Source organism: Oncorhynchus keta, chromosome 32 (genome assembly GCF_023373465.1).
Source record: "Oncorhynchus keta strain PuntledgeMale-10-30-2019 chromosome 32, Oket_V2, whole genome shotgun sequence".
In the NCBI taxonomy this organism is placed as follows: Eukaryota; Metazoa; Chordata; class Actinopteri; order Salmoniformes; family Salmonidae; genus Oncorhynchus; species Oncorhynchus keta.
Window position 1 is genome coordinate 13,601,495 of NC_068452.1, and position 13,882 is coordinate 13,615,376.

A 13,882-nucleotide genomic window follows, 5' to 3' on the forward strand; every position below is an offset into this window, starting at 1 on the left:
CAAAATGGTTGACGAAGTCATCTGCAGAGAGGGAGGAGGGGGGGGGAGGATTCAGGAGGGAGGAGAAGGTGGCAAAGAGCTTCCTAGGGTTAGAGGCAGATGCTTGGAATTTAGAGTGGTAGAAAGTGGCTTTAGCAGCAGAGACAGAGGAGGAAAATGTAGAGAGGAGGGAGCGAAAGGATGCCAGGTCCGCAGGGAGGCGAGTTTTCCTCCATTTCCGCTCGGCTGCCCGGAGCCCTGTTCTGTGAGTTCGCAATGAGTCGTCGAGCCACGGAGCGGGAGGGAGGACCGAGCCGGCCTGGAAGATAGGGGACATAGAGAGTCAAAGGATGCAGAAAGGGAGGAGAGGAGGGTTGAGGAGGCAGAATCAGGAGATGGAGAAGGTTGGAGAAGGTTTGAGCAGAGGGAAGAGATGATAGGATGGAAGAGGGGAGAGTAGCGGGGAGAGAGAGCGAAGGTTGGGACGGCGCGATACCATCCGAGTAGGGGCAGTGTGGGAAGTGTTGGATGAGAGCGAGAGGGAAAAGGATACAAGGTAGTGATCGGAGACTTGGAGGGAGTTGCAATGAGGTTAGTGGAAGAACAGCATCTAGTAAAGATGAGGTCGAGCGTATTGCCTGCCTTGTGAGTAGGGGGAAGGTGAGAGGGTGAGGTCAAAAGAGGAGAGGAGTGGAAAGAAGGAGGCAGAGAGGAATGAGTCAAAGGTAGACGTGGGGATGTTAAAGTCGCCCAGAACTGTGAGAGGTGAGCCGCCCTCAGGAAAGGAGCTTATCAAGGCATCAAGCTCATTGATGAACTCTCCGAGGGGACCTGGAGGGCGATAAATGATAAGGATGTTAAGCTTGAAAGGGCTGGTAACTGTGACAGCATGAAATTCAAAGGAGGCGATAGACAGATGGGTAAGGGGAGAAAGAGAGAATGACCACTTGGGAGAGATGAGGATCCCGGTGCCACCACCCCGCTGACCAGAAGCTCTCGGGTGTGCGAGAACACGTGGGCGGACGAAGAGAGAGCAGTAGGAGTAGCAGTGTTATCTGTGGTGATCCATGTTTCCGTCAGTGCCAAGAAGTCGAGGGACTGGAGGGAGGCATAGGCTGAGATGAACTCTGCCTTGTTGGCCGCAGATCGGCAGTTCCAGAGGCTACCGGAGACCTGAACTCCACGTGGTCGTGCGCGCTGGGACCACCAGATTAGGTGGCCGCGGCCACGCGGTGTGGAGCGTTTGTATGGTCTGTGCAGAGAGGAGAGAACAGGGATAGACAGACACATAGTTGACAGGCTACAGAAGAGGCTACGCTAATGCAAGGAGATTGAATGACAAGTGGACTACACGTCTCGAATATTCAGAAAGTTAAGCTTACGTAGCAAGAATCTTATTGACTAAAATGATTAAAATGATACAGTACTGCTGAAGTAGGCTAGCTGGCAGTGGCTGCGTTGTTGACTTTGTAGGCTAGCTGGCAGTGGCTGCGTTGTTGACACTACACTAATCAAGTCGTTCCGTTGAGTGTAATAGTTTCTACAGTGCTGCTATTCGGGGCTAGCTGGCTAGCTAGCAGTGTTGATTACGTTACGTATGCTAAAAGAACGACAATAGCTGGCTAGCTAACCTGAAAATCGCTCTAGACTACACAATTATCTTTGATACACAGAATGTAGCTAGCTATGTAGCTAGCTACGATCAAACAAATCAAACCGTTGTGCTGTAATGAAATGAAATGAAAATGTGATACTACCTGTGGAGCGAAGCGGAATGCGACCGGTTGTTGAGTGCGGAAGTTCTATTCAGTAGACGTTGGCTAGCTGTTGGCTAGCTAGCAGTGTCTCCTACGTTAAGGACGACAAATAGCTGGCTAGCTAACCTCGGTAAATTAAGATAATCACTCTTAAGACTACACGCTCTAAACTACACAATTATCTTGGATACGAAGACAGCAAAGACAACTATGTAGCTAGCTAACACTACACTAATCAAGTCGTTCAGTTGAGTGTAATAGTTTCTACAGTGCTGCTATTCGGTAGACGGTGGAAAGCTGCTGGGCAGATAGCAGTATAGACTACGTTAGAACGAAATACGAAGTTGCAATAAAAGTGCTGACTGTTTCACTTTGTTGTCCTCTTTCTTTTCCTTTTCTTCTGTCCTTCTTTTGTCCTTATTTTGTCTTCCTTTCTTCTGTTAACTAGATTTTTTGTTGTTATTCTTTGAGACTCATGGAAGTTCAATTATCACAGAATAAACATGATAAGACTCCAATCATATGCCTCCTGTGTCTGCTCTCTCCATGACATAGGCCGACCAGGTGAATCCAGGTGAAAGCTATGATCCCTTATTGATGTAATTCATTAAATCCACTTCAATCCGTGTAGATGAAGGGGAGGAGACAGATTTAAGAAGGATTTGTAAGCCTTGAGACAATGGAGACATGGATTGTGTGTGTGTGCCACTCAGAGGGTGAATGGGTAAGACAAAATATTTAAGTGGCTTGGAACGGGGTATGGTAGTAGGTGCCAGGCGCCCCGGTTTGTGTCAAGACCTACAAAACTAACAGCGTTACATAGTGTTTCCATAACTTTCCTCCAAATGGATTATGTCCAGCCATAGAGAGAAACCATATGGAAGAATGTGATGGTAGCACTTTGTTATGGTAACATGGTGATGGTAGCATTGTTAGACATTCTACTTTAGTAATTGCATAATAATGAAGTTGCGTTGTTGTTGTTATTACACAGGCAGTATAAGCAGCCGTCTGTTTTCTTCCTGTGTTATTACAAAAAACACTCAACTCCATTACTATGTTTTTTACTTTATGTCCCCTCTTCATTAGGTGTTTTGGCTCTGCAATTATAATGCAGTTAATAAGAAGTACCTTATTAATAAAATGTTGAAACTACTTTAAAAGCACAGTGTTGCTACACGGGAATAAGACCAACAATATTGGGACTCATAAAACGAGTGTACAAAGTCAAATTGGGATAGAAATGAGTCATCAGAATCTTTCATTTTTCATTTTAATGACCACGTGAGTCAGTAATCAGACCAAGATTCCCAGACACCAGAAATCTTACAAATGTTTCGTCTGACCCACAAATGTGTTATTTAAAAAAAAGTTTTAGATGGGATGGAAACATGAAAAAGTAATGAAAAGATGCTCTGGAAATGCAAATGGAGGAATCAAATTAGCCCAATTTACTCCGCCTTAGATTTCCTCAGAAGCACACCCAAAACCAGTGTCGACAGTAGGTCCAAATATTCTTATAGCGTAGTTCTTTCCCTAGTCTCCTTTTTTCTACTTGGCCCAATGGGTCTGGACTAAATAGGTGCCAGCAGTGACGTGGAAACATGCGGTTCATCTAAAAAGTGGCCTCCTCTCCTCTCCTTTTTCTGCACTGACCTCAAAACACAGGATAGGTCAGAGTAATGTTGTGGTTGCCATTAGGAATGTGCTTTTGTTATTTTACGTCGGTGCAGATGAAGGAAAGGAGAGTGGGGAGTGGGGTGAGAGGAGAGGACGCCACTTTAGACTATTGAGATGCACCCCTATATACAATCCTTTCCTCTCACCTATCAGAGGTCACAAGGGGACTTAAAAAAAAAATATGTTTTCAAGGGTTATACTGTTATAGACATTTGATTGTGCAATTTAATGTCATTAATTTAGGGGAAATCAGATGTAGGACATGTTTTGCAAGCCTGGCATTGCATCTCCTTTGCAAAAACAGAACTGAGGCTCTATCGGTGCTTCTAAAGCCTTAAGCTGTTTATGAATGTGTTACATGGTTCATATGCTCAGCAGGGTGCCTGAAGCGTTACCTAAGTAGATGTTTCTCTCAGCATGGCTGCCTTTACTTTGAATGTCCACTCTTATATCTTGAGCTTATATTCCATAGTGTGTGGGTGTTTATTTTGCAAAGAGGTAATGCACACAGACACACACGCACACACACACACACATCCAAAATCCTCAGTATTCCACTCATGAGCGTAAAATTGCATCTGGCATCCAAAGGCATTTACACCGCGGACACACCACTTCCCACAGTTCTTTGCATTTCCCGCTGTCACATGATAAAAAACGTTGACACATTTTTCTGGCATTTTCTCTGCTTGTGTACTTGGCATGAGATGTTTACTCTTTCTCTGCTGAAGGAGGTAGACTATCTGTTTTCCTCAACTCCAAATCAAATACAGACTATAAAACTATAATCCTGGAGATAAACTTCACATAATTAAATTAAATGTACTACACAACTCCCCAAACAATTCTCAAAGCCTGGTGGGATAACAAACAAGTCTTACTAAGTTTTAAATTATCATCCATTTTGGTAAAAAAAAAAAAACGTACTTAATAGGAAATGTACCTAATTTAAGCAACACATAACGATTATTAATTGATTGGCTTGATGAATTAAATATAAGGGGTCTATTGATATTGTCAACTGCATGTATATGTGAATTATCGATTATATACATTAAATCTGTCTCATTGGGACTCGAGGGAAAGTGTCTGCATCAGCCAACAGGCACATGCTTCCTGCTAGCTAGTCCAAACTCTCAGCCATCCCCTTACCCTAGCTTACTTCAAAGCAGCGGGAGAGGAAAGAGGCCACACATTAGCATACATTTACATACCTGCAGATGCACCCTAATTTGTGGCAGCTGATGGTTTAAATACTTCTCATTGGGAGAGATGCATGGGCGTAATTTCCACTAGGGACTAAACCTGGGTTCAAATGCTATTTGACATCTCTCAAATACTTTGAGCATTTGCCCCAGTCAGCCTGGAGTGCCAGGTGGGTGGGGTTTGCAGGTTTGTGGCTATTCTATTGGTCCATTAAGCCAGACAAGCTCAATTAAGCACATATAAAGTGTCACATCCTGATATGTTTCACCTGTCTTGTGCTTGACTCCACCCCCATCCAGGGGTCTCCTATTTTCCCCATTATCCCCTGTGTATTTATACCTGTTTTTCTGTTTCTGTTGCCAGTTCGAATTGTTTTGTCAGGTCTTACCAGCATGTATCCCTCTTCTCCTATTCTCAAGTTTCTGTTTTCTAGTCTACCCAGGTTCTGACCTTTCTGCCTGTCCTGTCCTGACCCTGAGCCTGCCTGCCATCCTGTATATCCAGAGTCGTGATAATAAAGCATGTGAAATGACTTCAAATATTATTTAAATCCAGGTCAGCAAGGGAGTAAGGACGCACACACGTACATTGTAAAGTTAAATGTTACTCCCGAACACTTTTCTCTAGTGATGCCATCATTTATTGCCCAATTAGATAGTGTAGAAATGTATGAAATGAGCCTTGAATGGCAATTTGGTAAGAGCTTTGAATAGCAATGCGGGAAGGCCCCCAGAACCATTGTCTGATGTTGCTCCCCCACATTTTAAATGCAAGTTTTGTGGGAATGCTAATTTAAGACCTTTTAGATCACACTGAAAAAGGTTACATGATCAGCCCTTTCAAGCTGAATTGAGTAAAACTGAATGGGGCGTTCTTTCTTTCATTCTAAAGTACATGTAAAATGAATGTTATGTTTCAATTCCCTCTCTAATCTCCAGACGTCAAAGAGCTAAAAGAGCTGATAGAAGTCATTATAAACCCATGAGTGTTCCAGTAACTCACACGTTGTCTTTGCCCATAAGGCGCTATCCCCTCTATTATTTCCGTCTTTAAGCTTGTAACTGTAAGTCAGCAATAAACCGAAAGAAGTGTCTAAAACCGGACATTTTTTTCACACAAAAACAAATCGGGTACTTTCGTTGTCTTGTCCCTTGCATCCGGGCTCAGAAATCAATTTCAATCTCCATAAAATGTGGGTGTGTTCAGCGGTAAACCGATTAGTGTTTGATGTTTCAGTATCTGGCCTTAGACCAATATACATCCCCTCTAGATTAAAAAAAAGTGTGTGTGTGTGTGTGTGTGTGTGTGTGTGTGTGTGTGTGTGTGTGTGTGTGTGTGTGTGTGTGTGTGTGTGTGTGTGTGTGTGTGTGTGTGTGTGTGTGTGTGTGTGTGTGTGAAGCACCGTGAGGAAACAGTCTTTGGAGACTCGCTAACTCATGTGTTCCAGATTATTGTGTTACTGACACTATTTAAAGTCGTTGTAGGCCATAAACAGATTTACGTTACCAATTTCTCACAGATCCCAAATTATTTTGACAAGGAGTCTTCAATGTGTCCACACTACATGATTTTTAAAAAATGTTTCTTTCAAAAGACCAGCCTGCTACACAATAGTTGTCAGAATAAATCAAGTCAAGATACAAGGATTTCACATACAGTATGAACATTTTGTTGGGCATTTCTGGAACACGTATCAGGAACAATGAAATATCAAACAATTTATACAAATGTCAGAAGACTGTGGACACAACACTCACACCATCAATAAATTACACAAAGTAAGACATCGCCCTGGATAATTCAGTCAGCTTTGATAACTTTAACCAGTCTGTTCATCTTCTATCTTCAACTCCTTGGCCTTCTGGTTGTCAAAATAGCTTTCTGTATATACCAGCTCTTCCCCTTAGGAAGTGCTTTGGACTCTCATCTGAAAAAGTGTGTGTATATACAGTATGAGACTCTGAGCACACAACCAGGTCAGAAAGACTGTTCCGGTGTTCTGGAGCCAGGCGGGTAATTGTCCAGAGGATGACATCCTTCTTCTTCATGCTTCAGTGAGTTTTGCCTGCCTATGCTTCTCCCGCAGCTGCACAGGTCATCTGAAAACCCTTGCACGGTGCATGGGACCCTTCGTTTCCATCCGTTTCCTCGCAGTCTGCACAGGTCACTTTAATGGATGCGGACGGCCCTTGACACTACGAGGTTTTAATGTGTTTAGATTGCCTTCGTGAAGATGAGAGGTGAGAGACCCTCATTCTACTAAGATCCATCTGTGGTCGTGGGAAAACATTACCTGAACCTTCTTGGTGAGATGGTGATAATGCAGTCATAAGCATGTCATAATGGAGTTATAAGCGGTTATACACTCTTACAAAAAAAGGGTTATAAAAGGGTTCTTTGGCAGTCCCCATAGGAGAATCCTTTTTGTTTTTAGGCAGGACCCTTTTGGGCTCCATGTAGAACCCTTTCCACAGAGGAAAGGGTTCTACAGAGAACCCCAGGAAGGTTTATACCTGCAACCAAAAGGGTTCTACCTGGAACCAAAGGGTTCTGCTATGGGGACAATCCGAAGAATCCTTTTAGGTTCTAGATAGCACATTTTTTTCTAAGAGTGTACATACAATATCAAGCCTTGACTTACTTCTGCCAGGGCAGGGGGTAGTATCGGGGTACTCACCATTGGGAGTCCAGGTAGAAGTTGCCATTCGTTACAGATCTAGAATCGGCTGACCCACCCCAAATCCAAACCTTCCAAGGGCAACTTCACCTTACTCCCCACTGGGTCAGACAGCAAAGGACGAAGGCATGTCGGAGCAAGAACACAGCACTTAAAAGTACCAGGGAGCACAGAAGTTAGAGGTAGAGTTTTTTCAAAAATCCTGATAAAAAAAGATCATATAACACAACCATCTAAAAGCCTTAATAATTAAAAGTTTCATTACTTGAATTTGCAACGTGTATCAGTCATTTTGTTACAAGACATGGCCAAAGATAGTGGGGCTCCTTTTAATGTTTTGATTTTGTAGCAAATCAGCAATTGAATTTGGTTTTCAAGTTCTGATGTTTTAAAATGTATCAAATAATCTGAGCTTGAATAAAAATGAATGCACTTCAAAGACCCGGAAGCAATGAAAAACGGTTTGGGTGGTCGATAGAACCATAAATAAGATATTTTGAGATTACAGTACAGTCGCTGTTAAAGGAGACGTCATGAATGCCCAGAAATGGCATTGTACTGTAATTAAACAGTTGATTATACTGCAGTATAAATAGCTGGGGACTGCTCCAAGATGCCTGACCGTTGTTTTCAACATAATTTACTCACGCTCACATACATCGATTCATGGACCGTCTATATCTGGGTTGCATCCGGTTTACACGGCCCAAATTCACATTTACACTAGCATTCAGTGCGCACAGGCAGCAGGGCAAGCAGCGACGACGTAATCAAGTCATCCAAAAACATGACAGACATTAGATTCATATAAAATTGAAATATCTTCGGCCGTGGGTGATGAAAAAGAAATCGGCCTCAGCAACGATTCTTTCAGTGATTCAATGGATGTTTTTTATGTACAAAGGTGATGAATAAAGTTTCTTATTAAGAGTTTTCAAATATGATTTCTCTATGTTGCCATCTATGGAAATTGTCTTTCTGGGACGGGCGTCAGTTAAACTCAAGTACAGAAGCAAGGCTGTAGGAGCAGTTGAAACCGTGGTTATGGATTGGACGTTTTTTTTATGTATGTCTCACCAATGGGGTTTGAGGGTTAATGAATTATTGATAGCTTCCTTGTGAATTCAATGCTTTATAGTGCAAATTTTAGTGCATTTTTAACATGACACCACATTCTTATGATCACATAGTCATAGGCTATAGTCAAAGTGTTAATGTCTTACAAAAATGTACAAAGAAGTACAAATACATATGACTTGACAATAATAAATACATTTAATTGTTAATGCTTCAACTTTTACTGTGTTCTCCCTCATATGGTAGTATTTTCCCCCTGAACACTCAATCCAAAATGGCCGCCAATTCTGTCACCAAGGTCCGGAGAATTATCCGGCACCTTGCCGTCACCCCTGCCTCCCTCCTAGACTATCTCCTAATCCACTAAATTCTTTCCTCAGCTCACCTCTCCTAATCCACCACATAATAATTACTCATTTTTACCCACCCCTCTTATGCAATGTATATTGAATTAAAGCCTGTCTTCAAGCCTCTCCCACCCACTCCCTCAACCCTAAAGACCATCCTTTAGGAGCCTGCTGAGTCATTGATTGGATTGTGAAGGGGTCTCAGAGCAAATTAGACTATACCAACCCGCTATAAAATGGCCGACCACGTGACAGGACATCCTCTCAGCTAATCTCCATTGGAGCGTAGCTAATGGGATGTGTGCATTGATTTTGCTGTGTCGTGGTCGTTGCCTCAATACTTTACAGTGATGATTGTATCAGCACTGATCAAACATTAATCTAGAATATTTCAGATATTATGGCAATCACCTCCATTTCAGAAGCCAATAGCGCCAATTTCACCAGGATGGATGGAGAACTTGCATTTTTGTTTTAGTCATGCACGGTAATGTCAATAGGGGCAGAGTAATGGAAGGTTCAGTCAGATGGATGACATCAATACTAACATAAATACTTTTAAAACAGATACTTGCTGTCAAGGAATTGAACACACACTATAATACACCATAAAAAGGAATTGAGGGGCCCCTCCATTCCAAATCAATAGCATGTTGACCTTGACCCCTTTTGATTGGTAAAAAAGGTCAGTTCACAGTTCATATTTTGCCCATGGTATAAAACTACTATTCCCAGACCAAAACACTATGAACTAATCAGGAACTATACATAATCAAAGTACTGTAGGCATGATCTATTCCTGTTAATTAATGCTGTAACCATGATGTAAAGACCATCTCAGACTGTTAAGGAAATTGTGGAGAACGGTGTCTATATTAGGAGGCATATAGGAGGCAACTCCTGCTGAGAATGAAAGAATTTATGCTGAGACGGAGGCGTTCATAATATGGAGACCATAGTGGAGGATTCTCACACATTGTCCTGTTGACAGTCAGCTAGGCCCTACAGGAGGTTAAAGCCCTTTGGGCCAGCTGGCTAACTCACTCAGTTCACCAGCCCTCTAACACAAATGGACCTCCAGGGAACCTCAATGTCAGCCAGAGGTCGCAGGCCATTTGTCACGACTTCCGCCGAAGTCGGTTCCTCTCCTTGTTTGGGTGGCGCTCGGTGTAGCCGGTCTTCTAGCCATCATCGATCCACTTTTCATTTTCCATTTGTTTTGTCTTGTCTTCCCACACACCTGGTCTCAATTCCCTCATTAAATGTTGTGTATTTACCCTCTGTTCCCCCCATGTCTTTGTGCAGAATTGTTTATTGTAAGTGCATGTGCACGTTTTCTCTGGTGCGCGACGGGCTTTGTACACATTTGTTTGTTGTTCTGGTTTCCGGTGCTTTTATGAATAATACTGCTCCGTTGATTACCCAGTTTTGCTCTCCTGCGCCTGTCATCACTGCCGCCAGTTACACACTCCCTTACACCATTATCTATCATTGTTCAATACTACTGTATATAAAGTCATATTTTATTCCACATTTTCTGCCAAATTTCTGCTGTCTCCATCCTTATCTGATTCCAGGAACCAGCAGGTATGTTCAACCTTTCAATCTCTGAAATGATGCTACAGTATGCAGAGTAGCCCACTGTGTTACTGTAAATACAGCTCTTGGAGATTAGATTATCCCACCCCCGATCTAACCTCAACCATTAGAAGATTTAGGAAATATCTGATCCTATGGCAGTTGTGGGGAGGGGTAACCTACCTAACTAATCCACACCACTGTTTTTCTCGTAAGTGTCAATTGTTGCACAACACTACCTGAATAAGTTGTTGGGGAAAAGAAACCTCTGCATGTTTCTCTCCCCTAAGCATGTTACAATTTCTATTCCTTATTCAAACTAAGCAAATGCTTACCATAGAGTTGGTTTTGTAAATTGCAAGGTGGTAGACCGCCCCAAAACACACACACACACACACACACACACACACACACACACACACACACACACACACACACACACACACACACACACACACACACACCAACCAACCAAGCGCTGAGTCCCTGGGAGACCCCCTCTGATATTTTTTAGGAACGTCTCCATCCTCCCAGCATGCAACAGTGCCCGGAGCAAGAGCTTCAAAGGCTCAGCAACATGTGAAACAATATATCTCATATCTCACACGTCCTCCTGTGCCATTCTTATCCTGTGTGTGTGTGTGTGCATTCAAAATCCTGCGTCATCGCTTGTAGGATCGCTTGTGTGTTTCGACACAGCGATCTGTCAGTCACACTGTTAAAATTCTGTACATGTCTCTCGTATTAAGAACCAAAGTGGTCTTGACGGCACCAGTTTTGACAGACATGCTGGGTAAATACAGCTTCAGCTGGGTTATCTCCCAGGAGCACCGATTACAAACGGTAGAGTAGGGCAAGGTTGCATTCCAAATAGGTTTAGAGTATATGAGCCCTGGTCAAAGTAGTGCACTGAAATGTTAATAGGTGGCATTTGAGACATAACCCAAGGGCTCCACTTGTCATGTTGTCTTCATAAAACATTCATAGCACGTCCACAGGGAAACCCTTAAAGGAGTGTACAAAAAATGTATAATAAGTTGCATGGGTGAGAATTAATTACAGTGAGCACACAAGACTGTTGGACTGTGTTGGTGTTAACATTTTGTGCTAATTAGCATCCCTGATGTATTGGTACATCTGTCTTGTAGTGTGACAGCGAAGGTGCTTTTTTATTGATTCGGGGCACCAGAACAGCAGTCAAAGAGTGACCAATACTGTCTTCATATTTCAGAGCTTAATTTAAGTTTTAAACATGTTTTTATGCTTTAGGGGAGAGTGGGGTAAGTTGAGCCATTTTTTACATTAAGCATTAATCCTTCAAAGGAAATATGGTATTTGTTCTTACAAAGATATGTACATATATTTCAGGATGTTGTGTATTCAGGGAAATAATCCATTTTGAAAATATAGCTTGTCCAAAAAATGTTATCTTGGCACAACTTACCACTGGTATGGGGTAAGTTGACCCACAGGACATGGTAAATTAAGCAGACAAAAATGTTTGTACTGAATGAAATATTGCCCACTACTTTTTTTAAACCATGTCGATCTTTATTTCCCAAAGACAATTAAACACAATCACCATTGCTTTTTTGTGTGTGTTTGAATCAATTTAAGCATCTTTTAAAACCATTTTTTAAAATACTTTTAACATAGGCCAGGCCCTGTTGTTACCTCATATCCCAGCGATAATGTTTTGTATTGCGCCTGGGAAGAAAACGCTTCAATTTGCCATTGGTTCAACCATTGCCACAAGGATGCACTTTCATGCTAGGTTTAGAACCTCATATTGAAGCTCATAGAGACTCTTGGCCTCTCTAACTTTCTTACCACTTTTTTCCATGTGGATTCTTCTTTCAAAGACTCCATGAAATGATGACCTCTTCCGAAATATTTGGTCAAATTATTAATTTTGTGTATGGTTTCCAAGAAACAAGGGTGGCTCAACTTACCCCTTTGGCTCAACTTACCCCACTCTCCCCTACAAACAACGGAGAAAAACAACCTTCGATTTTTGGGTTATGATACGGTAAGACAGTCGTACTAAGCTCATCCCGGATTTATAAGTGATGGTCTTCCAAAAACAGCAGACTGTATCCTTATTGAAATACTATTAGAATGAATTAAATATAGCAGATTGTACATTTAACACATTCCCTCTGGCACTCGGAGTGGGCAGCTGTTTTTGTTTATGCACCCATCCAGCATCTTGCAGAAAGCCAAAGGCCTGGGGCCTCATTTCTGACTGTTTGCATACAGTAAATGTATCACTAAATCAGATCTGTCATTAAAACGGTGTGCGCGTGAACGAGCATTATATCTCGCCTGAACACCCATGGTGACAATGGTGACAATAATGCCCTTATTTGCTGTATACTTTGGAAGTAGTGGAATTAGGCCAAGACAGTATCTAAAGGAAATACACTACATGACCAAATATATGTGGACACCTGCTCGTCGCACATCTTATTCCAAAATCATGGGCATTAACATGGAGTTGGTCCCCTCTTTTCTGCTATAACAGCTTCTGGGAAGGCATTCCACTAGATGTTGGAACAATGGCTGTGGGGACTTGCTTCCATTCAGCCACAAGAGCATTAGTGAGGTCGGGCGATTAGGCCTGGCTCGCAGTCGGCGTTCCAATTCATCCCAAAGGTGTTCGATGTGGTTGTGGTCAGGGCTCTGTCCAGGCCAGTAGAGTTCTTCCACACCGATCTCGACAAACCATTTCTGTATGGACCTCGCTTTGTGTACAATGCCACATTGTTATGCTGAAACAGTAAAGGGCCTTTCCAAAACTGTTGCCACAATTTTGGAAACACAGAATCATCTAGAATGTCATTGTATGCTGTAGCGTTAAGATTTCCATTCACTGGAACTAAAGGGGCCGAACCCGAACCATGAAAAACAGCCCCATACCATTATTCCATTCAGCAATAGGGGAGTGATTGCTTCCTACAAGATACACAAAACATGTACTTTTGTAGAAATCTTTGAAAAGCTAGTCAAATAAAGAGCTTTGTTTTGTCTTAAAGGTGTTGTATTTTGAAACAGGCTTGAAGAAGCTAAGTAGCCAATAGGCAGAGGGTAACATAATTTGTCTGATGATTCTCTCTTATATTGGTATGAGACTAATAATTCTGCACAGAATTTTCACTACATTCAAGTGCCGAACATTGTGTATTGTGTATTATATTTATAAATTAAATATTTTGCTATGCAACACATTTCACATTACAGTATTCCGACATAGCCTACAAACGTCAATGGAAAAGGTGAACTGTCTGTTATACCATTCAATTGTGTTTTGGACTTGATCGCATATAGCAAAATAGGCTGCTTGAAATAGCTTATCTAATTTATTTACAACTTGGAAGTAGGTCAAATTAAATCAGAGATGGGACAAATGATAGCCTATTATACCTTGTTGTTGTGCCTGCCTATAGGCTATTTTGCGAGTAGCCTATCACAATCAGAAAAGTTGAGGAATTTATTCTGCAATGATAATGGAAATATATGCCTATTCCTAATTATTTTAGATGATTGCATCTTGCTATTATATTTCACTAGGTTTACCTGTT